Here is a 19,516-nt window from a genome sequence, read left to right as displayed (position 1 = left end):
TATTTGTGTCAGTTTAATAAAAAGAATGTGCATTTGAATATCATAAACTAATGATTTAGAAAGAACGTGCGTATATAGATACTGATAAATCAAAAACAAAACTTCCGAGGGATTCCTAGAAAGCAAAGGCTATGAACTTATAGTGAAAGAAAAGTGCCTGCACAGAGACACTAAGCTAGTTCTTCAATGAGAACCAGGGTGAACTGAGTTCAACCCGTGGGAAAAAGGGGGGAGGCGCATGCGTGAAAAACACAGTGAAGGTAACTCGGGTTCAAATGCCGCACCAACATCTTGAGTGCAGGAAACAGACATACAAAAAATATGAAAAAGTGAATGAAAATTATGATACGAAGATTAACATTCAAAACTTGTATAATTGTAGATCACTTAGATGAAAAATGTACATACATATGTACAACATAATGAATGTACATGTTTATATGGAAAATATATATATATATATATATAAAAATACATATATAGATGTAAAAAATGTGAAAAGGACATATGTATCCATATAAAAATTCATGTATAAAAAATATAAAAAAATATATATATATTGGGATTAAATAATTTATAATTAATATTTGATGATTAGTGAGGACTGACATTTAAATGAGACTAAGTCCACATAACATAGAAACGCGCTGGGATAAAAACTTCAATTAAAATCCAACATTCCTTAAAGTTCTAATAATTATGCATAAATAATAATAATATTTAATAATCATGTGACATCATGTGTATAAAAATATGTATAAATGTGTAAAAAATTCATGTGAGGAGAAATTTATGCTGATCTCCTTAAGCATCACATGAAATTCATCAATGCATATATGGAAATATATTTGCCCATTACTGAAAAGAGCAATATAAAGATATATAAACTAAAATTTATGAATTTAAAATGTAAAAATTGGTGACAATTAAAAAGGATAACTCATGATATTGTTGCCCATTAAAAACTGATGGCTAGCAGTTAATAAAACAGATCTACAACTTCATTCAATCCAAAGGGGGTTAGAGTATTTAATTTGTGGATCCAAAAGGTCTCCTTGCGACTAAGCATCTCTGATCTATTGTGAATCAGGGGACTGATCTGCTCAATTGGGGTGATCGTAAAATCCAGACTTCTGTTGTGCTGGACTGTGCAGTGTCTGGACAAACTATGTAGGAGAAAGCCAGATCTTACATTGTGGCGATGAGAATTTAGCCTATTGTGAAGGGAGACCTTTTGGATCCACAAATTAAATACTCTAACCTCTAACTCTATTTGGAGTTAGGACTCAGGGAAATACTCCTTCTTTGGGGTTCTAGTACCACATTTAACAGTGGTCTTTTATGTCTACCATCACATTTACGCGCTTAGAAAAAAACCAAATAGTTTCAATAATTTTTATTTTTACATTTTTATTCATCATTATCTTTTATTTTGCAGTCATTTTTATGATGTGAAAAAGTCAGATGCTTGTATACATGTATATATATATATTTTTTAAAAAAACTAACACGATTTCGTTGTAGTCTTCACGTGCTCATGAGTCATTCTGTTACCATGAGAGCATTGACGTCACTGTGATCAACGTGGCTTTTAATGGACTCCTATATAACCAACTGGTCTGCATACTGTGTGTACATTTTCTCTTTTCCCTGAAGAAGGAGACGGTTTATGTCTCTGAAACGCGTTGGAACTGTAATAAAAAAAGAGATCTTAAATTTAACATCTTGGAAATATCGTTTCTTTAGCGCGGCTTAAACCCGTTTTTCTCATATATGTATATACATATATAAAAAATCCCTTCAGCACGATCATTACGGGGCCGCTGCTTAGAACCACGCTGACACTCACATGCTTTACAAGGAGTTGTGACTGGCACAACTTCATCAGGTGAGTGTTTCATCTTTACTTTCTAAACGGTTATTGCCGGGTAAGACCCTATTTGCGCCTTTTGTTTCCTCATTACTAGCAGCAAGATTCAATGTTGGCAGCTAGCTTTGCAATTACTGATCAATTATTTCTCCGATGTGCTGAATGGGAGATGCTGCAGGCCATGGTAGAACATTTAGGATATGCAGGCTGCTCACAGTAGCACAAGTAACACACAGTTGAAACCAAAAGTTTACATACAGTATCTAAAAAGACATATATACATGTTTTTCCTCACTATCTGACATGAAATCAAAATAAATAATATTTCCCGTTTTACATCTATTAGGCCGGTTTCACTCCTGCATTCAGCACAATCCACCACTATGGAGAATAGCGCAGTCTGTTAACGCACTGCGCTATTCTCCATATACTTGTGTGGATGACACAAGGTAATGCAAGTGTCTGCGTTGCATCCGCTGCACGACGCAGCGTTTTTATTTTGACGCTGCATCGGGCAGAAGGAACGCTGCATACAGCGTTTTGTGTTGTTAAAATATCGCACCTTGACGGATTCCATTAGTATCAGCCAAGGTGTGTAATGATTATCTATGGCGGCGGATTCCGCCGCAATGCGCTAAGCGGCGGAATCCGCTGACGGTTCCCATCATGTTCTACTGAGCATGCTCAGCATGTCCAGCAGAACAATCTAAATAGTTTAAAATCACTCCTGGTCTCTCTCCCCCCCCTCTCCCCCTCTCTCATACTCACCGATCACGGGCGTGGCGCTGCACGGCTGTCACAAAGCTCCGGCGGCTTTTCCTCTTTTGAAAATGCCGGCCACTCATTAATCCATCTCGTATTCACTGCTTTCCCCACCCACCGGCGCCTATGATTGGTTGCAGTCAGACCCGCCCCCACGCTGAGTGACAGCTGTCTCACTGCAACTAATCACACGCTGGTGGGCAGGTCTATATCGTGCAGTAAAATAAATTTAAAAAAACGGCGTGCGGTCCCCCCTAATTTTGATACCAGCCAAGATAAAGCCCCACAGCTAAAGGCTGGTATTCTCAGGATGGGGAGCTTCACATTATGGGGAGCCCCCAGCCTAACAATATCAGCCAGCAGCCTCCCGGAATTGCTACATCCATTAGATGCGACAGTCCCGGGACTTTACCCGGCTCATCCCGAATTGCCCTGGTGCGGTGGCAATCGGGGTAATAAGGAGTTAAATGGCAAGTTATAGCTGCCACTAAGTCCTGGGTTAATCATGACAGGTGTCTCCTCGAGATACCTTCCTTGATTAACTTGTAAGTGAAAGTAAACACAAACATCTGAAAAAATCCTTTATTTGGAATAAAAGACAAAAAACACCCTCATTTACCACTTTATTAAAATCCCCAAATACCCCTCCAGGTCCAGCGTAATCAACACGAGGTCCCGCGACGCTTTCAGCTCTGCTACATGAAGCTGACAGGAGCGGCAGTAGAACACGACCGCTCTCTGTCAGCTTCACACAGCAACTGAAGTGAGCCGCGCGATCAGCTATGCCCTCATTCTGGTGACCTGCGGACACAGCTCTCAGGTGGAGGACTGCAGCTGTGGCCGCGGGTCACCTGAGTGACGTCACAGCTGATCGTGCGGCTCACTGCAGTCACTCAGGGGATTTGCGGTCACCTCTCTCTCTCCTCCCGACCGCAAATCTCCTTTCCTGGCAAAACATTAAAAAAAACGCAAAACGTTCTTTTAAAGGAATCCGTTACCTTTATTAGCTCATTCTTTGCAACGCATCCGTCACATGGGTCACACAACGCACTGTGACGGATGACTCACAACGCAAATGTGAAACCGGCCTTAGGATTACCAAAATTAGTTTTATTTGCCATATGCCAAAATAATGAGAGAGAGAATGTTTTTAGGCATTTTTATTACTTTCTGCAAAGTCAAAAGTTTACATACATTTCATTAGTATTTGGTACTTTTATCTTTAAACTGTATGACTTGAGTCAAATGTTTTGGCTATCCTTCCACAAGCTTCTCACAATAGTTGGTTGGAGTTTGGGCCCATTCCTCCTGATGGAATGGGTGTAACTGAGCCATGTTTATAGGTCACCTTGCTCGCACCTGACTTTTCAGTTTTGCACATAAATTTTCAAGAAGAGTGAGATCAGAGCTTTGTGATGGCCACTCCAAAACATTGACTTTGTTATCTTTAAGCCACTTTTTCAACCAGTCTGTCAGCATGCTTTGAGTCATTATCAGTTTGAAAGACCCATATCTGTCCAAGCTTTAAGTTCCTGGCTGATGTCTTGAGATGTTGCTTCAGTATTATCACATCATTTTCTTTCATCATGATGCCATCTATTTTGTGAAGTGCACCAGTCCTCCCTGCAGCAAAACAACCCCACAACATGATGCTGCCACCCCGTGTTTCACATTTTGGATGATGTTCTTAAGCTTCAACTGTAACAATGGTAATTATGGCAAAACAGTTCAATTTTAGATTCTTCAGACCACAGGACATGTCTCCAAAAATGAATGTCTTTATTCCTGTGTGCATTTGCGAACAATCAGGCTTTTTTATGTTTGTTTTAGAGTAATGGCTTCTTCTTGGCAAAGTTTCTTTCATAGGTTCATGTTGATAAAGTATTCATTTCACTGTGGATAATGACACAATCTTACCAGCTTCCATCAGCATCTTCACAAGGTATTTTGCTTTTGTTCTTGGGTTAATATGCGCATGTCTGACAAAAGCACATTCATCTCTGGTACACAGAACCGGTCTTCTTACTAAGCGGTATGATGGCTGGACATTCCCATCTTTTTTATACTTGTGTATAATTGTTTGTACAGATGAACGAGGCACCTTCAGGCATCTAGAAAATTCACCCAAGGATGAACTAGACTTCTGTAAGTCCACAATTCTCCTCCTGAGATCTTGACTGATTTCTTTTGACTTTCCCATGATGCTTCACAGAGAAGCAGTGTGTTTCAGGTCTGTATTAAAATACATCTACAAGTGTGTCTCTAATTAACTCATATGTTGCTAATAAACCTATCAGAAGCTTCCAAAGATATGGCATCAAAACAATATGGATAAAAGAAATCCGGGTTTAATGCTGCGCTAGAAACCACATGAATCCAGGAGTATGTGATGAAACCCTTTTTCTTTATTTCTGCAGGTCAACGCGTTTCAAAGACATATCCGTCTTCTTCATCAGGATAAAAGAACATATATACTGTTACAGATACTGTTCTTTTGTCCTGATGAAGAAGACGGCTATGTCTTTGAAACGCGTTGACCTGCAGAAATAAAGAAAAAGGATTTCATCACATACTCCTGGATTCATGTGGTTTCTAGCGCAGCATTAAACCCGGATTTCTTTTATGCATATTAGTTTATCTCTCGCTTACGGGGCTGCTGCTGACCACTTTTTGATATATGTGCATCAAGGAGTTGTGCCTGACACAACTTCAAGAGGTAAGTGTGCCTTTGGCACCATATTTGCGAAATCTTATACCTGGTAAGACCCTATGTGCGCTTTCTCTTTCACAGACAAATAATTCTAAAGATATGACATCATCATATGGGCTGTCCCATAGTGTTTATAAGCTTAGTACTCTTAGTGTATGTAAACCTTTGAGTTTGCAGAAAGTAATAAAAATGCCTTAAAACATTCTCTTCCCCATTATTCTGTCATTTGGCAAATGCAATTCATTTTGGTAATCCTAATTGACCTAAAATGGGAAAGGTTTATTCTGATTTAATGTCAGATATTGACAAAAACATACATGTGTCTTTTTAGATAGTGTATGTAACCTTCTTGTTTCAACTGTACATCCTGCTGTTGTGTTGAAAAAAAAGTTCCTGGGAGTCACGCTTTTATCTTGGATACCATATCCAGAGATGGTCTCAAGAGTACAAGGCAATGTTATGAAAAGGCCTTCATGAGGGATCATCAAACCTGTCCAACTCTTGGGACTATGGTATGCAGTGGCATAATGTATGGTAGCAGGAACCTTCTAGTTTTCATTTCAAGTACACAAACAGCTCAGCATTACATTGATTTGACCAGAGAATTGGTGGCATTGCTTTTTTTCTAAAGTGAACCAAGAACATTGTTTCAACACGTCTACACTTGGCCAAATGTTGCTTCTACTACTGTGAGTGGCTTGCATGGTATATATGTGCTATCATGGCCTACAATATGTCCTGACTTTTGTTCCATTGAGCACATCTCGGATATCATTGGTCAGCAATTGCAAAAGGAGCTTCAAGCAGGGAATTTTGATGCTTTGCATGCCCAAGTGCAATACACATTGCAACCACTTGGTGACTAAGTGTAGACACATAGCATAATCAAGCTGGGACTGAGCAGTGCATAATCATGTTAAAAAAATTAAATGAAAAATCTGGTAATCTCAAGTCATATATCTAAAAATATTTTGAGCCTAACCAAAAAGACACATTGGTAGAGCAGTAGAGACCTAATCAAAAATTTTCTCCATGAAGACCTGTCAATGAATATGTAAATTGAAATGTTATTAATGTGATACGTGTACTCAGGTGTGTGAGATTCTAAATAATCAACCAAACAGCAAGGAGACTAAATACAGGATCAAACTGTTGTTAGGGTTTACTCAGAATTTGTAACCATAGAAACTATTAAATCTCCTCTGAGGACAGCTCAGTCTCTGACTTTCTATGAACTTCAAAATGACATAATCACCTATTAGATTACTGATGGAAGCTTTCAGACTCTTCTTCTACCAACTGAGCTTCTCTGGAAGCTACCATGCAGAAAAGAGATAATTTCTGAATAAAAAGCAGTGATATTATTGTTAAATCCATGAAATAATAACCTGCATTTATAAAATTTCCCTGGTTGCACTGACTGCCAGTGCTGTTTCTAAATGCTGCATGCAGAAACATTAGTGTATTCCTAAAACAAACAGCTGCAGTCTACCGCCTCTGTCTATTAATTGTAAGAGCTGACAGGAGGAACCTTTCCCAAGCAGGAGGCGTTAGAAGCATCTCAATGAATTCACCAATACTTTGCAATTCTTTTCTATGATTTATCGCTGCTGTCTCTGGATAAGTCTCAGAGCCTTGTAACTGTGGTAAGGAGTCTTTCTGCTTCTTCTGCATAACTAGAGACATTATATGAAATGTAGCCTGAGTTAGAGGTTCATATTGAGGAGAAGAAGGAATTAAAACCAATCAAAACCCAGAAATGCATATGCATCATCTATATTATTCTTGGATAGTAGTGTACCGCCCCGCGCTTGGCCGCAGCCAAGCCGCTCGGGTCCGGGCTCATTTGGTGGGTGGCTCGAGCGCCTCCGGCACCCGGGGGTCACGTCACTCTGAAGGGAAGCTGGCGCTATGTGAAGGAGGGTAATCTTCGGTGGGGAGGTTCACGGCCGGGGCCGTGGTATTTATGGACTTAAGTTCGTGACGCCACCCACGGGTTGTGGTGAGTGTGGACACCACTGCTGCCATTAACTAGGCTCCCGGGGACGGTGCTGTGCAACCTGGTGTTGACCCCTCCATGGGAAGGGGGTGATGGTCCCGGGTCCCAGTGGTTGCGAGGGCATGTTGGTGCGGCGCGGTGTGCGGCCTGAGGGCACTGTTGTACTCACTATGACAGATACACCGGAGTCTCTGGTAAACCAAAAGGATGGTGGTCGGTGCCCATATCCAGCTGCGCTTGGTCCCCCACCCGTTTCGGTGGTTCCCGCCTTTCTCCTGCACCTCGTTTTGTAGATTTTGACTGCCTACACTTCAGAGGCGGTAGTCCACTCCCCGGCTGTGTGTGTGTCGGGGAACCCGCTGCCCACAGGCGCTGGCTCGTGGGATCTCTCTGCCTGTGCAGTGGCTTTATATCCCCCTCAGTGGGCTGTTGCAATCTTTCGGGTCTTGGGACGGGAAAGGACCTAATTTCTAGACCTCAATCAGTAGATTCGACGTGGTCCAGTGGCTTCTGGACCTCATTCTGGGTCTGAGTACCCCTCCTGGGGCTCCGATTTCCAGTTGGTTCCCCGGTTCGGTAACGGCAGGCCACTACCCTGCCCTGGTCCCTTACAGTTCCACCAGCCATCTTCCCGGCTCCTGCAGGTGGCAACCACCATCTGCCTCCTGGCCACAAGGTATCTGGGCTGCGACCCAGATCCCTGACAGACGCTCTCTCCTTTTTTAACTCCACTACTCTCCTCTCCCTCCTAACGAGGTCTCTCCTCAACCGCTCTGTTTTTCCCGCCTCCGGCTATCCGAACTCCTCGGTGGGCATGGCCAACCACCTGGCTCCACCCCCTGGTGTGAACGTCAAGACCTGAGAGGGGTGACTCAGGGTTTTTAGGTTGGCTGCTGTTACCTTGTTAGGGGACGGGTGTTTGGGCAAGGGCCTACCTGTGACTACCTATCTAGTCCAGGGCGTCAAAGTAGCCTATTCTGCACTGTACAGTACAGCACCTTGAGAAACTATTCACTGCCTCATCATTTCTTTTGCATTTTGCTACCTCACAACCTGAAATTTCAGGGTTTTTTTCAGGGTTTGCATCAGTTCTTGTAAAGAATATGTCTACAACAGTGATTTTCTTTTTATTGTGAAGCAGACAACAAATAGTACAAAATAATTGAAAACTTCAGTGTGCATAACTATTCCCCCTTAAAGTCAGTACTTTGTATAGCCTCCTTTGGTGATAATTACAGCTGCAAGTTCCTTTGGACAACTCTCTTTTAGCTTCCCATATCTTGCTACTTGGATTTTTGCCCATCAATCAAGGCAAAACTGCTCCAGCTTCTTCAAGTTAGATGGTTTCCTCTGGTGAACAGCAATCTTCAAGTCTCAAAACAAATTCTCAATCAGATTAAGGTTTGGCATTTGACTAAGGGGTGCTTCACACACAGCGAGCTCGCTGCCGAGATCGCTGCTGAGTCACGCTTTTTGGGACGCAGCAGTGACCTCATTAGCGATCTCGCTGTGTGTGACACTGAGCAGCGATCTGGCCCCTGCTGCGAGATCGCTGCTCGTTACACACAGCCCTGGTTCGTTTTCTTCAAAGGCGCTCTCCCGCTGTGACACACAGATCGCTGTGTGTGACAGCGAGAGAGCGACAAATGAAGCGAGCAGGGAGCAGGAGCCGGCGTCTGGCAGCTGCAGTAAGCTGTATCCAAGATAAACATCGGGTAACCAAGGTGGTTACCCGATATTTACCTTAGTTACCAGCCTCCGCAGCTCTCACGCTGCCTGTGCTGCCGGCTCCGGCTCTCTGCACATGTAGCTGCATTACACATCGGGTCAATTAACCCGATGTGTACTGTAGCTAGGAGAGCAAAGCTAAGCGGTGTGCGCTGGTAACTAATGTAAACATCGGGTAACCATACCCGATGTTTACCTTAGTTACCAGTGTCCGCAGCTTCCAGACGCCGGCTCCGTGTCGCTTGCACGTCGCTGCTGGTTGGGGGCTGGTCACTGGTCGCTGGTGAGATCTGCCTGTTTGACAGCTCACCAGCGACCATGTAGCGATGCAGCAGCGATCCTGACCAGGTCAGATCGCTGGTCGGATCGCTGCTGCATCGCTAAAGTGTGAAGGCACCCTAAGCCACTCCAATACATTTACACATTATCTTTTAAACTACTTGTGTGTTGATTTAGTGTTATGCATTGGGTCATTGTCTTGTTAAAAGTGAACTTGTGCCTAAGTTGCAAATCAATGACAGACTGAAAGTGGCTTTGCTCAAGAATATCCTTGTATTTTGCACTACCCATCTTTCCCTCGACTCTGACCATTTTCCCTGTCCCTGCTGCCAAAAGTATCCCTCCAGCATGCTGCTGCCACCACAATGTTTGACTGTGGCGATGGTGTTCTTGCGGTGATGAGTTGTGTTGATTTGGCATTAGGCAAAGTGTTTACCTTGGTGGGGAAAAAGTTCAATTTTGGTCTCATATGATGACAGCCCCTTACTCCATACATTTAGGGAATGTCCCAAATGTCTTTTGGAAAATTCAAAACTAGCCTTCTAATTTTTGGTATTAAGTATTTTTTCTGGCCACTCTTACATAAAGGACAGCTCTATAGAGTGTACGGCTTATAGTGGTTGTATGGACAGATACTCCAGTCTCTGCTTTGGAACTCTGCAACTCCTCTAGAGTTACCTTTTCTCTCTGTGCTGCCTCACTGATTAATGCCCTCCTTACCCGGACTGACTTTTGGTTGGCAGCTCTCTCTGGGAAGGTTTTTTGCGGTACCGTGTTCTTTCTATTTGATGGTGCTCCAAAGGATCATCAGTGATTGGGATAATTTTAGAACCAAACCTTGACTTTTACTTTACTACATCTTTGTCTCTAACTTGTTTGGAGATCTCCTTGGTCTTCACGGAGCTTGTTTGGTTAGTGGTGACTCTTGCTTAATGGTGATGCAGCCTCTTTGGCCTTTCAGAAAAGGTGTGTATATACTTCACTAAAGCATGACATTTGACATTTTTAGGGGCTTCATAGCAAGAGGGGTGAATACATATGTATATAGCAATTTTTATTTATTTTATCCCATAAATTTAATTTTGCCTATATATTCTCACTTCACTTACCCAACCCAACGTAGACTAATTAGTGCTAATGTATCACATAAATCAGATTACAAAAATATTTAAACACAGGTAGTAGAGTATCAAAATAGGTAAAAAGGCAGGAGGAAATAATATTGTATAAACAAAAAAATCTAAAACACTACTTTAAATCTAATACCAAAAAGCATGTAGTTTTATGTGGTATAATGTAATTTTCACAAACATTAAAAGGATGCTTCACTTTGGAAAATATATACATGTTAAAAGGATCCCTTGATAAGAAGATCACAGTTTTCGCTGCTGGAACTTCCAGCAATCAGCTGTAATCTATAGGAAAACCTTACAGTAACTAACTAACCAATTTCTCTACAAGGTCACCAAAGTACAAAGTAAAATCAATGTGTTTCCTATGCAATGCCAGACAAAACTGGACCTTCAGAGGGTGAGATATCCTTGTATCCATTCTCAACTGTTGACAAAATGGAAAATATTGAACAGTAGATCTCATGTTAATATCTGAATTCTCTAATAGAGTATACTTGAAAAACAGTTCAAATGAATCCAGTCACTCGGTGAGCATTTAGTAGTAGACAATTTAGTAGTCCTGTAATATTCCTAATATCGCTTAGAAGAAATCTGTCACGTGGAAAATTGCTATTAACCTGCAGATATGGGGTTAAACTTCAGGCTAATAGCATTCTAAACCTACCCAGCACCTGCATATTAAAGCCTGCTGCAGGGAGGAAATGAAGGTTAATCCTCCTGACAGCGTTCAGATATCAGTCATGGGGGCGGTGCCGGTGTGGGTTCAGTCACTGCTCTGTGTATGGAGAGCGGCAGCTGTAACCACACCCCCTGCACTGACTGACAGCAGGTTCTAATACACAGCAGTGCTTGAACCCGCGCCGATACCGCCCCCATGACTGAAACCCGAACACTGCAAGCAGGATTAAAGTTCATTTGCTCCTGGCAGTGGGGTTTAAAGTGCAGGTTTTGAGAAGATTTACAATGCTATTAACCTACAGATTAACCCCATACAGAATCTGCAGGTTAATACAATACATTTTTACATGTGACAGGTTCCTTTTAAGAATCCAGCAAGAGTATTTTTACAAAAAAGCATGTGGTGAATTTTCCTGAAGTGCAGTTGACAAGCATCTCAGGACCAAACAAAGTTTTATATTTTCTTCAAAAGCACAGTACTCTGCCAATAAAATGGTAGATTAAATAAAACTTCAATGTTAGCAAGAAAAATCTAAGACTTTTGACAACTGTATATTTGTATAATTCTGAATTTACTTATCATCCATCATATGCTGCATTCTGTGGATCCGTCTCATGTATGCAGCATGACTAAATTTAAATTAGTTGTATCGAACAGACAATCATGATATACGTCTTGTAGAACTTAGCAACATGGATCTGATATTTACTCGGAATAAGTATCTTATCTGTACAATGATGATTAGTTTGCTTACTGTATGTCATGATAATTGCACTTACATTTTCATTTTATAATAATTCAAATAAATTATATTAACCAGACAAAGAAGGCATACGACAGATGATAAAAGGAAACATTTATTACAGCTAAAAAGCTGCAAAGGTTTAAGAAAAGGCCAAATGGTCTACATCTTTGTCTGAAAATTGCATTCATCTGATACTCAAAATCATGATAATTTGGAAAGCAACAAAAATTGTTCAACAGCAGAGTACCATAAAATGAGTGCAATTCAGCAGATTGAAACAGTCAGTCCAATAGGTGGTTCAATGGGTTAAAATAATATAGAATAGGAGATTGTTATAATACAAATGTAATTATCTCCATGTTCCCTATGTACAGTCATATGGAAAAGTTTGGGCACCCCTATTAATTGAACACAACCATGGACATCAATGGACGCCCATACTAAGGGAGTGACACAAACGAACAGTAAAAAAGACACCTTTATTAATATTCATTTAAAAATATTTAAAAACAAGCAAAAGGCACCATATACAAAAGAGGGACACAGGCAGGAAAAATTTGAAGAAAATTGATTTTTAACAGGTGGAAGAATATACATCTGCACCGGCACACCTTACAATGAAATAATGAAAACTGGACGTATTGCTGTATCCTATAGACCTATATTGCACATTGGTTCCAATGAATAGTTAATTAATTGCCATACAGGTGGACCTCCACCAATTGCAGAGCATATATACAAATAAGTGACCATGTGCAGGACTCAGAGCACAGCAATGAAGCGTTCAATTAATAATAATAAAATACACCCACTTACTACCCTTCATTAATGTCGACCTACAAACCAGCCGTGTATGTCATACACCAGGACCATACCAATACAGATCCCACCCCTTTGTGGGGCAACCATCCCTAAATTAGGGTTGATGTATAATATAACGCTCACCAAACAAATAAGGTGAACAAGTGTGTATATTGGCAACGTACAGTGTATGCAGAACACGGATGGCTGAGTCAACACCAAAAAGGGGGGAAGCGGGCGTTGACAGGCAAAGCCGGCGCAACAGGCACACAAGACAAATAGGAGATAACAAATTACATCACCTGAAAGTATCCTGCCGTGACCCTCACACTCCGACACGTGTTTCGCAATAGCTTTCTCAAGGAGCGCTTGTGTCACTCCCTTAGTATGGGCGTCCATTGATGTCCATGGTTGTGTTCAAATATGTTATATGGAGTGCTAATTTTCACTAAATAGGACATGAGGTTGTTAAGCACCCCTATTAATGTTAATATTTTTTCTTTATAACAATTTGGGTTTTTGCAACAGCTATTTCAGTTTCATATATCTAATAACTGATGGACTGAGTAATATTTCTGGATTGAAATGAGGTTTATTGTACTAACAGAAAATGTGCAATCCGCATTTAAACAAAATTTGACTGGTGCAAAAGTATGGGCACCCTTATCAATTTCTTGATTTGAACACTCCTAACTACTTTTTACTGACTTACTAAAGCACTAAATTGGTTTTGTAACCTCATTGAGCTTTGAACTTCATAGGCAGGTGTATCCAATCATGAGAAAAGGTATTTAAGGTGGCCACTTGCAAGTTGTTCTCCTATTTGAATCTCCTATGGACAGTGGCATCATGGACTCCTCAAAACAACTCTTAAATGATCTGAAAACAAAGATTATTCAATCTAGTTGTTCAGGGGAAGGATACAAAAAGTTGTCTCAGAGATTTAAACTGTCAGTTCCCACTGTGAGGAACATAGTAAGGAAATGGAAGAACACAGGTACAGTTCTTGTTACGTCCAGAAGTGGCAGGCCAAGAAAAATATCAGAAAGGCAGAGAAGAAGAATGGTGAGAACAGTCAAGAACAATCCACAGACTGCCTCCAAAGGTCCCCTGAGGAAGTCATCACGAAATACGTATTGGGACTGCTCCCCCTGTGCGTCTGCATGTGAGTTTTACATTTGGTGGATTCCTTGCCGGGCTATGTGTTTGGGTAAATGTGCCTATGATTCTTTACTTAGTACTGCTCTGTCTTTCACATTGAATCTGTTTGCTGTGAAGGCACTTACACTGGCCCTGCTGGGAATATACCCTTGTGTTTACCCTGCTAGATCCATGCAGCCTCACATGGGGATTTCTTGTTCGCTCTCATGTGTCTTTTTACCTCCTTACCTGTTATAATGTTTTATATCCCATGTAAAATTATATGCTTGACCCAATCAATTAAAGATTTTTCTATGTGCAATCTGCATTGTTGTTGGTGGTTTTTGGGCCATGGGATATAATGGTATATGAGGCAAATCCAAAGACTTCTCTTTTTTGTCGTTTTTATATGTTCCTGAAGTTGTTGCCTTTCACTTCATTGAAGTCTGTTGTGACTGTCTTGGGTGTTGTTAACTCCAAAGACCTGCGGGCATCATCTTGCTGCAGATGGTGTCAATGTGCATCGGTCAACAATACAGCGTGCGTTGCACAAGGAGAAGCTGTATGGGAGACAGATGCGAAAGAAGCCGTTTCTGCAAGCACGCCACAAACAGAGTCGCCTGAGGTATGCAAAAGCACATTTGGACAAGCCAGTTACATTTTGGAAGAAGGTCCTGTGGACTGATGAAACAAAGATTGAGTTGTTTGGTCATACAAAAAGGCGTTATGCATCGAGGCAAAAAAACACGGCATTCCAAGAAAAGCACTTGCTACCCACAGTAAAATTTGGTGGAGGTTCCATCATGCTTTGGGGCTGTGTGGCCAATGCCGGCACTGGGAATCTTGTTAAAGTTGAGGGTCGCATGGATTCAACTCAGTATCAGCAGATTCTTGACAATAATGTGCAAGAATCAGTGACGAAGTTGAAGTTACACAGGGAATGGATATTTTAGCAAGACAATGATCCAAAACACTGCTCCAAATCTACTCAGGCATTCATGCAGAGGAACAATTGCAATGTTCTGGAATGGCCATCCCAGTCCCCAGACCTGAATATCATTGAACATCTGTGGGATGATTTGAAGCGTGCTGTCCATGCTCGGCGACCATCAAACTTAACTGAACTGGAATTGTTTTGTAAACAGGAATGGTCAAATATACCTTCATCCAGGATCCAGGAACTCATTAAAAGCTACAGGAAGCAACTGAGGCTGTTATTTTTGAAAAAAGAGGATTTACAAAATATTAATGCCACTTTTATGTTGAGGTGCCCATACTTTTGACCGGTCAAATTTTGTTTAAATGCGGATTGCACATTTTCTGTTAGTACAATTCAGTACAATTTCAATCCAGAAATATTACTCAGTCCATCAGTTATTAGATATATGAAACTGAAATAGCTGTTGCAAAAACCCAAATTGTTATAAAGAAAAAAGGTAAACATTAATAGGGGTATCAAAACTTTTCCATATGACTGTATAAGCCTAAGTTAACTGTACCTCTACTGATAAATAAAATATCACATTATTCAAAGGTCTTCAATGCTCAATTCCTTTGCAAAGCTTTCCTTTCACAGAGCAAATGTCTTCTTCTCCTTTAAAGGGAACCTGTCACCAGTTTTTTGACTATTAAACCAAAAGTGTCACCTTCTGCAGCTCCTGTGCTGCTTTCTATGAAGGTGCACCTTGTTGCTGTCCCCACTTGCAGACAGCAAAAAGAACTTTATAAAATCTCACCGTTTTGTATGCTAAAAGGCTGTGTTGGCCAGATGGTCGAGCTCTATTTCGGTTCCTGTCCCTCCTTTTGGCCTTGCTCGCTGTCCTCCTGTCATGATTGACACACCGCCGTCTTCATAGAATGCAGCCCAGTTTTTTAATAGTCAAAAAACTGGTGACAGGTTCCTTTTAATGTATTAATGACATTTGAGCGAATCTCCAAAAATTTAGTTTGGGCAGATTTGCTCAATTGAGGCGGATCATTCTATTCACATCTAAAAAAACTTCCAAGAAAATTGTATTTTCGGAATGGAGATAAAAAAAAAACCTCTCCCCACTTCTTGTCCCTCCTTATACATGTCCAGCTGCTGCCGGTCTCTTTTATCTTTTGTCTACTAACTCCATTTTTTATATTCTATCTTTGTTTCAGGTCTGTGATAACTTCTAGCTAGGTTTTGAGGGTGAATCCAGCAATTTTATTGGATTTTTCCTCAATAAATCACAAAGAATTTGAAGAAAATTAGTTTTGCCTTGAATTAATTTTCTAATCTGTAGTGTTCACATAAAGCTTTATCATTGCTGTGTTACTACAGCCCAGTCATCTTTTACTATGTCTGCAAACTTTCTAGTTTACATTACACTTTCCGCTCCTTCGGTCTTCTGAGAAGTAACATTCAAACCCTTCCTAAGTGCGGTGCTAATGGTCATGGTGGTGGGGTGGTTGGCACAGGACTAGAAAATGGTCATGGTCGCAGCAGTTTGGGCTCCACAAATCTGACATTTTATAACTGTATAGCAAATAGGTGATAAATGTTATCAACTAGAGATGATCGAATCTTCCCAGAAATTAGACAAATCTTGTGAATTTTACAGGAAATTTTGACTTTCCGGAAGTTATTCTCTATGAATTAAATGTTCCTTATTATGTAATAGGTTTTTGCTAGACCCCAGAGCATAATAAATGGAGGATGTAAAAAAACATTAATATATTCATAACCATCACTCACCTGTCATCCCTGCAGACCACCAACTGGTCATCTGTGCTTCTTTTCTCCTTTCCACATGATGGCCATTCTCTTTGGCCTCCTCACTATATCTTGACTAGCTTCACTTCCAGCTTAATTATGTCTCGGACTAGTGTTACTGCACGCCTTGCCATCACTTGGGCAATGTGCGTCGTAAGGTTGTGATGGAACGAGAGTACGATATCTATCACCTGAGTGACAGCACAGGGCACTGGGATGACTGTGGCCTATTTTAGCTGGAAGCTGGGGCTTTTAATGAGGCAGAGAAGAATGCATGTGGTGGAGAAAAGGAAAAGAAGAGGCAGAGAGGACTAAATGTCAGGCTTGTGGAGATTGTGGGACACATGATCAGTTCAGCGCATGTTTTTTTAACCTTTTTCTTTGTCCTCTATAATTCGTCAAAATGGTGACCATAGCTGGCCACCATTTTTCTTAATTTATGCAAAGCAAATCGCAAAAAACTTATGATGCTGAAGAATATAATTATTTTTAAAGTTCGTCTACAATTCAGTGCAAGGCGAATAAATTCACTCATCTCTAGCATCAACTGTAATACCCCTATAATAGAAATCAGAAAGGCCTATACAGTATAGTGTAAAGCTCAACAATAAAACAGATGTCTAACTGACTTTATTGTTACAGTGTTCAATTGTATAATGCTATTACTCCCCCATAGAAACTTTTATTGTGCAAATGAAACTAATGCCGAAAAATGCAATAAAAAGCAGGTGTCAGGAAATTAATCAAGTTTACTCAGTACCCTGGACAGCGGCAAATACTGTACTTTGTACTGCGAATGGAGAAATGCAAACTAAGACCTAACATCTCCAATTACAATTAGCGAGTTATCATTTCCAGAGCTGCAGTTCAACAACAGCTGGAAAGACACAGACTATGTTAATCGACTCGGTTTATTTAGATGCATTTTATTTCCTCACGTTATTTGTAGTAGACAATTTATCTAAAACAAAAAAGTCTCAGTTTAGTGATATACAGATACAGTATAGTTATAGTTAGATATAGAAGAGTTGGCTCCTGTGTGTGGACATATGCAGTTTTTAGCATGTCATTTCAAAGGATTTTCCCATGAACAAAATTCATTTTAATCATTAATTCTTGGAATAGTAATAATTTTCACAATTGGATGTGTTTAAAAAAAATGTTCTTGTGCTGAGATAATCTTAGAAATGTGTCCCTGCTTTACAGTCTGTCCACCCATATCCTGTCCACCGCCATTAACTTGAGAACGGTGGCAGCACCACCTAGTGGAAAACAACGGAGATAGAATTTTTATCTCGAAAATGGAACGAGATAGAGAAAAAAAGTGAATTACAAAGTTGTAGGGCATCATCAATTCAATACGAATCAATACCTTGCATACAGAAATGCAATGATTAGAACATGTAAAACTCATAAGGCTGTGGACTTGAAGCGACTACAAGTCATTGGGTGTGGTGGCTGTGTGGAGTGGCCTTCACGCTCACCTGACCTGACCCCATTGGACTTCTTTCTGTGAGGTCACATCAAACAGCAGATGTATGTGACCCCTCCACCAACATTGCAGGACCTACGACAACGTATCACAGATGCTTGTGCAAATGTGTCACCTACCATATTGCACAAAATGCAGCAAGATACAGTATGCTGTCCAGAGATCAGATGTGCATTGCAGCTGATGGTGGCCACTTTGTGCATCAAAGATAAATGAGCGCCATATGCGTGACCAGCATTCAATTTTTTCGGGGTCATGGGTTTCATATCTATATGCAAGGTGTTGATTCGTATGGAATTGATGATGCCCTAAAATTTTTTAATTAACTTTTTTTCTCTATCTCGTTTCGTTTGAGATAAAAATGCTATCTCCATTGTTTTCCACCAGGTGGCGTTATAGGTGGTTTCATTGCATAGCGCATGGCTACTTTACTTTACTTAGACACCACTTCTATTCCTATAGCTGCCACCGTTCTCAAGTTAATGGCGGTGGATAGGATATGGGTGGACACACTGTATAGCAGGGACACATATATAAGATTATCTCAGCACAAGAACATTTTTTTAAACACATCCAATTGTGAAAATTATTACTATTCCAAGAACTATTGATTAAAATGAAAGTAAAAGTAAAAGAGTTCTCGACTACGTCACTTGCGGTGTGCGGCCAGGTTATTTAGGGCCGCCGCTGCAGGGTCTTGCTGGGGCTGATGGAGTGGTGCGGCTTAGATGTTTGGAGCCCTCCGCAAGCAGGGACAGACCCCAGCAGTGAATGATGGGAATAGTAATGGGGAACAGTCTGTGTGAGTGCACGGGATAATCAAGAACACAGTCACACCAATGTTGCAGTTTCCACTTGCCTTTACTTTACGGTGGTACTTGAACCCACGGGTTTTGGTTCCAGGTGTCCCCATTCCCCTTGTTCTCCGTGCCAAGTGTGACCTGGATTGGCTGTCCTTCATGCACACTGATTGTGGTTGGACTCCCATCTGGAGCTACTTGGAAGTCCCTTTTCTTTAGCTTTGGCCCTATTGCAGGCAGCCTAGACTATTTAAGCGGTTCAGTCCCCGATCCCCTCTTTGCTGCTTGTGCTTCGGGGTTCTTTGGTTGGCAATGGACCCTGGAGATCTTCTTTTCCGGCAGAGTTAACAGCTGACCATAAAGTGTCCCACTGTCCTAGAGTCTGCACCCTGCCTTATGCTAAGTCCTGTAAGCCTTGGTTCCAGACTTCCACTGGCGTCCCACGGTTCCTGGAGTCTTTCACTTCCGCAGGTAACCCACGGTGCCTGGAGTCCTAGTTCCATACTCCACAGTCCCTCATTCCTTTTACAGCACTCCGGTGCTTCTTCAGGTCAGTTTCTGTACTTTCCACTTTCTACTACTTCACTCCTCTCCTTCTTGCTTCCTCCTCTGAACTCAACTACTCCTCTCTTCAACTG

This window comes from Anomaloglossus baeobatrachus, chromosome 3, assembly GCF_048569485.1.
Source record: "Anomaloglossus baeobatrachus isolate aAnoBae1 chromosome 3, aAnoBae1.hap1, whole genome shotgun sequence".
NCBI classification, from domain to species: domain Eukaryota; kingdom Metazoa; phylum Chordata; class Amphibia; order Anura; family Aromobatidae; genus Anomaloglossus; species Anomaloglossus baeobatrachus.
The sequence above is the reverse complement of the archived record's forward strand: the minus strand, read 5'-3'. Positions refer to the sequence as shown.